Here is a 7,873-nt window from a genome sequence, read left to right as displayed (position 1 = left end):
TTTATCCATCAGTTTCATCAGAGGTTTAATCAAAGGAGGTTGTGACACTGCAGTTATTAGTGCCAAATTTAAACCCACCTATGGGGTCACCAAAAAATCAAAAGTCCAATAGTTTTACTCCTCAATAAGAAAGTTGCAACATGCTATGCCAGCATAGAACATAAATAGAGCAATAGCCTTTATAGGAAGATTTTCAATTTAAAACAACTCGAGCTGAAGTTGAGAGAGGAAGAAACACAATGCCAAAAGCTTTAAAAACATCCCTTAGCCTCTGAAAAGTTTCCCATGAAAATAAACTTTCCTGAAGGATATCACAGTGTATGTACAGTCCCAGCTCCCTTCAGGAGGGTTTAACTAATCATCAGTTAATTAGTGGTGATTTGGAGCACTTGGAGAAGTGTGTCCATCATTTCAAGGCAGTTCCTTCTTGAATATCATGCTTAGTTGCTGGATTTAATGAAAATACACTCACTGACAGAACACTGAGCAATCAGCTCAAATTTGGTGTGACCTCCCTTGTCTAAACTGAATCACAACATCCAAAGTTTCCCCATCTTGGCTTTTACACTTTTTACCTATTCTAAAGAGCAGCCCCAGTCCACGATGTATTCCTTTTCCATGCTATTTGCTGAACTCTTAAGATTTTTTTCCAGGAAAGGTGGGAGTTGTTTCCATTTCACAACACTTGAAACTCACAGATTGACTGTAGCAGCTTTATTTCTCACTTCTGTTCTGGAAGACACAGACTGATTTCCTCAAGCAAGTTTTGATGATCTGTGCTTCTCTATTTCCATCACTGAAATAAAAAAATAAATGCCCAAGGAAGCATAGGCAGCAAAAGAATCAAAGCAGATGGATTTCAGCTGGTAAGATCACATCCATCACCTGTACAAAGTCTCCTGCAAGAAGTTCCCAGCTGATTTACATTTGACAACAACAATTGTGATTGCTCAAAGGCTCCGAAGTGCTGAGAGCAGCAAAGGTATCATGCTTTTCATAGCAGCTAGGGCTAAATAAATTACATAACATGTTGCATATAGTCACTGGAGGCCTGCCCACTACACTTTGCCCTCCACTCTGACAGCATTAGAAACAAACAAATGTAAAGATGGCAACACTGTGTGACATCGGCATTATTCACCAAAGCTTGAGAGGATACTCAAGTACCTCCTGGTAATTTCAGAGATGAATGCTCACCTGCACTTTAAAAGACGGGCCCACAAAAAGCACACTTTGTCAGCAGATTTTCAACATGTAAAGTAGGTGAGATGGTTAGAAGCCTCCCTTCATTAAAAGATAAGCTGCAGCCCAACACCACTGGCAATTAAAGCTCTGTTAACAGGTTTTTTAATGGATAATAACAGGCCTCCTGTGATACCAGCTGCGATGACCCATCCACTGGGGTCTAAACGGCAGTTCCCACCTGAAAACCCTGAACATCATTCCATGTCTGCAGGAAAAAAATTGTGAAGTAAAAAAAGAGATCCTGGTAGAAAGGGGAAGTGATTTTTCACAGACTTCCCAAGCTATGAAGCAATCTGTGGTGTGATCAGCAGGAAATGACCAGAGACCTCACGAGGAAACAAAGACAGTAATCAGAAGTATTTGGAAACCCTATTCTTGCTCATTTGACCATCTCACAGAAGCTATTAAAGTCAATGACCTCACTAGAATGGCAAAAAATAGACAGTTCATTTTGAAAAATAGTTCCATACCACTTTTTTTCTCAGACACCTCACAGGACATCTTAAGAACTGGCAGCTTCAAAGGAACAATATTCAATACTGCAACTTCTATTCAGCAATATTTCCTCCTCAGTTCTCCAAACAGTTAGAAGAAACTGAAGGGAGAAAAGGAAAACCACCAAGAAGAATTTAAGAACTGAATTGGAGTGGGGACGGTAAGGAGTAAGAAAGAAAAGTCAATAGAATAAAACACAAAGTTCAATCCTACAAGCAGCTATTTTTTAATCCACACACTTTAGGCCATGCATAGCTGCTTGAATTACCAAAGAGTGAAATGCAATCTTAAAAACCAAATCCATGTTTGGAAAATGAAATTTAAAACAAAGCCAGAAAGCAAAATCAACCTTATCTAGTCCAACACTATTAAACTTGTGTTGGAATATATGTTTAGATCAGCTCCTCAGATGAGTGCTAGTTCAGAATTAAAAATTATTTTACTTCATCTGCAAGTGCTGTGTGGTTACCCAGAAATAAAATCCTCTCCCTTGCAGACAGGGAGGAGGTTACTCTGTGACAGCTTATCTAAAATAGCCACTAAATAATTAAGTTCTGCTAATTTTCAGCGAGGACAGAGATTAAGGAGCTTTTTTGTGTACCAAAACAGATCCTAATATTAAACCATTGCTGCTAAAATTGAAAAGCATCTAGTGAATTTTTTTTTTAATTTTCATGTATGACTTTTTGGGGTTTTGGATAATTTTTTTTAGTTCTTGGCATTTGCATAAAGAAAGCTTATTTTCGTTCCGAGAGGACAGGAGGAAGAATGTCCTGAAACACTTCTGGATAACTGAAAAACTGGGGGGAAACATTCCCCCTTTCTCCATTGTTGAATTCCCCCTTTCTCCATTGTTGAACATCATTACTTTTCCTGCTTTCTTAAACTGACTGAAAGGTAACTCCCCAGCATTTCAAAGCTCAGTTTCGTAACTAATGTTTCTAGGTAGGTATGAAAAATATTTATACTTATACATACAAAAGGATTTATAATGCAGTTAATTGAGACTCTGCCAGAGTGTTCAGATTACTTTGCACCAGAAATTTAAATTGTAAAATTCTTAATGGAACCATGAATCTGATTAAAAATTATATCTTGACAATTTCCTAGTCATCCACCTGACAGCACTGGGAAGAACAGAATGGGAACCCCCAACCTGTGCTCTATGGATCCATGAAACTGGGACTGCCAGTGGAATTTGAGGAAAACACCTGGAAATCCACCTCTGGCTGGAACAGAACAAAGACCAGAAATATTTTCAGATTTGGGACCATCGTTAGTAATCATGTTTAGGAGGCATTTGGACAGCGCCCTTAATACCATACTTTAATTTTAGGTTAGCCCTGAAGTTCTCAGACAGATGGTTGTTGTATGTCCCTTATAAATGAAATATTCTATTATATTATATTATATTCCTTTGAAGAGGGCAATAAAAGCATCTAGAAAGACTATTAAGACTTGGCTATCAGACACAAACCTAAAGCCATCTCACTCTTTTCTGATGCTGCCTGTATTTCTCTCTTGCATGTGCTAGAAAAGCCAGGATTATTTTTCCACAACAGTCATAGCTGAGCCTCACATACCTGATTTTTAATCTGCCACCTAGAAAGGTTTGCCCTAAGTCCCCACACACATCATAGTGCTGTATTGTGGCAAGGGAGATGTGTAACATCATAGGGCCCTGTGCACAAGAACCTGCTTAACCTGCCAGCACCTCCCTCGACAGCAGCCACAGCCTGTGGCCCCACTCCTGTCCCCTGCTCCTAAAATAACTTCACCCACACAGAAAGGTCTGACACATGCAAACACCAACATAGCAGTTAGATGAATCACCCTTGGAGCTGCACATGTGTTACAGCCATGATTTCCAAACAGGCATTTTGCAATATTCCAGAGTCGTAGCATTTGTTTGGGAAAGCTTTGGTCCCCTGTCCTCCAGTCACAAGCCTGCTCTCACACCTAAACCAGGTACAAACACTGCTATCTGTAGCATGAGGAGCTGAAATGGTAATTCAGCTTGAAGTTAAACCATGGGCTACACTTCCAATGATGTCAAACTGCTGCAGTGAAAAATTAAGGGGCATCCAGACTATTTTTGGATTTCACAACAATTAAAAAAGCAAGTGTGTTTCCTTCTCCCTAAGTAATGATGACATATTCTACATCCCAGAATGGGTCAGGCTGGAAGGGACCATAGTGACTCATCTGGCCCCACCTCCCTGCTCCAGCAGGGCCATCCCAGAGCACAGGGCACAGGATTGTGTTCAGAAGGGTCTGGAATATCTCCAGTGAGGAGACTCCACACTCCACTCTCTGAACAATCTGTTCAGTGCTTGGTCACTGCACAGAGAAGAAGTCCCACCTCCTGTCCCGGTAGAACTTCCTGGGCATCAATTCCTGGGCATCAATTCCATTCCCTCTTGCCCAGCACCACCAAGCAGAGGCTGGTTCCATCCTTTTATCACTCTTCCTTCCTGAAGGAATCTACTTTCATCATTGGTAATAGTAAGGATGTCTGAATTTTTTGAATGGATGCTTTGTGGAATTTTTGGAATTTTTGCTTTTTATCCCATGCATTTTATCTCAAAATTTAAAAATTATAACTGATTACAAAGCAATTTCATAAAGGTTCTTAAGTTCACATTGAGATTTTCCAGTAAAATGATAACTGATTATGAAGCAATTTTGTATGGGTTCCTAAAATCATATTGAGATTTTCCAGTTGCTCTCCTGACATCACTACTCGTGCATCATACACAATGTCTTATGCCAAATATTTGCAAGGATGTGCCCAAATCTCTTCTAAACATCTTCAATCTCAGTTTAAAAAACCAAAAAGTGTTTTAAAAACAAGGAAAATTAACAAGGCTGCCTTTGGGTTTTCACTTCCAGATACACCTCCAGTTATAGCGGAAGACCTAATTTCTAGTGAAATGCCCCAGGGCTTTGTAGTTGCTTCAAAGCCTTTCTCTCTGGCAGAAAGCAGACACACTTCCAGGATGCACAGATTTAATCCCAGCATGAGTTCTTCCAGAATCTATCTGCTATGGATACCAAACACCAAACACATTTCTACCAGCACTGGAAAAAAGGCCAGTGCCTTCTACATAGTGTTATCAGTATAAGTGACCCTGTGAGTCATTTTTGCAGTGACTCATTCCATTTTGCAATGAAATGCCAGTCTTGACTCTCCAGCTTCAAGACCAGCCTCTCCCTCACAGCCCCAGATGTGGAAGGAACCACTCACCCATCACCATTCCAAAATATTGCTGTGTTGAAATAAACCAAATTACCTTAAAATTTGTTTGGAAAGGTGAGACCAGAAGTAAGGCGCTTCGTGTTATGTTCCATGGACGAGCTCAAGAGTTTAGGATGCCCAGATGACATCAGCATTGGGTCTGTGACTTCCAGTTTCCCCTTTCCTCTCAAAATCCATCCCCAGCTCCCTGACAGCAGAGAATACATGTTTGTACAGCCCCACCCTTCACCAGATGGACAGATTCAGCCCAGCATCACAGTCACTGCAAAAAAAAAAAAAATCACTGAAGCTAAAAAGCAAGCAAAACAACCTTTAGGTTTTTTTCTCTTGTGTCTGGCTTGTACAGTCAGAGATGTTATTTCTCTACAAAGAACAAAATATTGTTATTATATTTCTCCTTTACCTGACACTCAAGAAATCTGTTAATCCCTGTCCATTGGTGGGGAAAGCTTTGTACTTTACCTCTCTGCAGTTCCAACCATTTATGCCTGGATTTTTAAGGGAGCTGAAACCTTTTAAAAGATTTGAAATTGTTTATGTAAAGAAGGCTAAAGGCCTCAAGCCAGCTGACACTAGTCCGTCCACATGTTCTAAAGGTGGAAAACAGGTCAAGGAGGCAAGAAATGCTGTAGTTTTTACCCAAGAATCCCACCATCCTTTAAAACAGTCAGGAGAGAAATCCCTACTCTCCTTTGCCTTGCTATATTAATCAAAGGATCAGGGTCCTGTGGATTGTGCAGTCTGAGGAGAAAAACTTTCCTGGTGAGAAGCAAATCTTCTCCTCTTCACTATTGACCGAAACAAGACATTTAGTTTCACATTTAAACAGGATAAAATAACTCAGCCTACTTGTAGAGAAAAGCTCTACAAATAGTGCTGTGTCTAAATTATTAAAAGTGTAATTTTAAAAGGGTTCTGGTAAACTCTGATTTCTTTTTATCAGCAATATCCTGAATTTGCTTTTCTTTGTGCCAGTAGGACAAAATAACTCTTTAACCACCCAGGGCAATTTTAAGTGCAGATAATAAATATTTCATGCAAAATGCCTATTATCCCATGAAAATACAAAGTTTCAAAATAATAAATCAGTTTGAAGTACTTCTACAAAGGTCATGAATTTCCATTAGTGATTTCTATTACGCAAAAATTTGGTTGATTACTATCTCATTCCACTAGTCAGAGAAATTCAGGTGTGGTCAGAGAATTGCATCTACCAGATTGTCACACCCTGGAAGAGTGAAACATAAATGTTCTCTCCAGATCCTTCATATAGAATGAAAAAAAAATAAAAAGCCACAGTATTATTTTCCTTATTATTTTCCTTCCATACTCTTGAGAATACTAAAGATGTACAAACACATTTCACTTCCTCATAACTTAATTTGCCAGGTGAATGGAGAGTGTTTAATTTTTTACAAACTCACTGGAGGTTTTTATTGAACAGGTCCATTTCTTGTCTCTGATCAAAAGGTTACTGCCCATGAATTTTAAGGAGAGCTGCTTTAATGCAGTATAAGCATAAAAAGCTTAATAATACAAAGGTAGGAGGGGAATTATCCAAAGTTCTTCTGTGATCCTTGATTTTAGTAACTTAAGGGAAGCCATACTACTGATACTAACTAACAGCATAAATTCTTAATGGCAAAGAGACAAAATAAAACCAACCCAAAAGTCACACAGAAAACCATTCTGAGCTCAAGACTGAGACACAGGACCTTCCCTTGCTCAGTTTCCAGTTACCATGAAAGTTTAGTCACATGCATTTGTTAATTCCATCCTTTCTGGATTTATATTGTTATGGCCAGCCTCCATCCCTCTGCTTCCCTTTATTATATAGGAAAAATATTATATATATTCCTGTTTTGTAACCTGCTCTGGGAAGTAGCTGCCCAAGCCAGCATCTCCCCCTCCATATTGCCTCTGGAATGTGCTGCATCTTGTAATTTATTTTGAGAACAAAAACTCCAATATGTTTTTATTTGCACTTCAGCATGGCTTTTCTGCTTTTACTGTTCTGCTTGGGTGTTTTTTTGACTCTTGATACCTGATTAATTCCTAATCCCACTGTATGAAATTAAGGTGCAAGCCCTCAGTTTTCATCCCTGAGCTAAAAGGCTCAGAAGCTGAGTGTTGGATGCCCTGTTACGATGAAAGGAAAATTCTTAGTTGAAATTTAACATGTTTTTTCTCACAACTGTGGTGACCTAAGGGCATATGCACAAACAGTTACCATGGATCAGCTGGCGGGCTGAAACTTATCCCGCCTTATTTTCCTAAAGTGGATGCTTGTAACTTCATACAGACATATTTGAAAGATTAAAGGAATTAAACTATGCTCTAAGTTTATCTTGTATGCGAAAACACCTATTTAAGCTAGACTGATGCATTCATTTTAAACTAAACATCCATCAGAGGCCACAAAGGTGATGAGGGTTCTGGAGCATCTCTGTGGGAGCTGGGCCTGATTAAGTGGGGGAGTCAGAAAGGGTTATTAATGCATATAAATATCTTAAAGCAGGTGTCAAGAGGATGGTGCCAGACTCTTTTCTGTGGTGCCCAGCGACAGGACAGGGAGCAATGGCCATAAACTAAAACAAGAAGCTTCACCACAACCCGAGGAAGATTTCTACAGGCTAAGGATGGCAGAGCACTGCAACGGGCTGCCCAGGGAGGCTGTGTGGACTCTCCCCCTCTGGAGACATTCCAAACCCACCTGGAAACATTCCTGTGTCACCTGCTCTTGGTGACCCTGCCTTGGCAGGGGGGCTGGACTGGATGATCTCCAGAGATCCCTTCCAATCCTAAGGATTCTGAAATCTATGCAAGAGCAGGTCGGGTTGGGCTGGGGGGGTTGATTAGCTATTAGGACGAAGT

The sequence above is a fragment of the Passer montanus genome, unplaced genomic scaffold (assembly GCF_014805655.1).
Source record: "Passer montanus isolate IOZ18808 unplaced genomic scaffold, ASM1480565v1 scaffold106, whole genome shotgun sequence".
Lineage (NCBI taxonomy): Eukaryota > Metazoa > Chordata > Aves > Passeriformes > Passeridae > Passer > Passer montanus.
The sequence above is the reverse complement of the archived record's forward strand: the minus strand, read 5'-3'. Positions refer to the sequence as shown.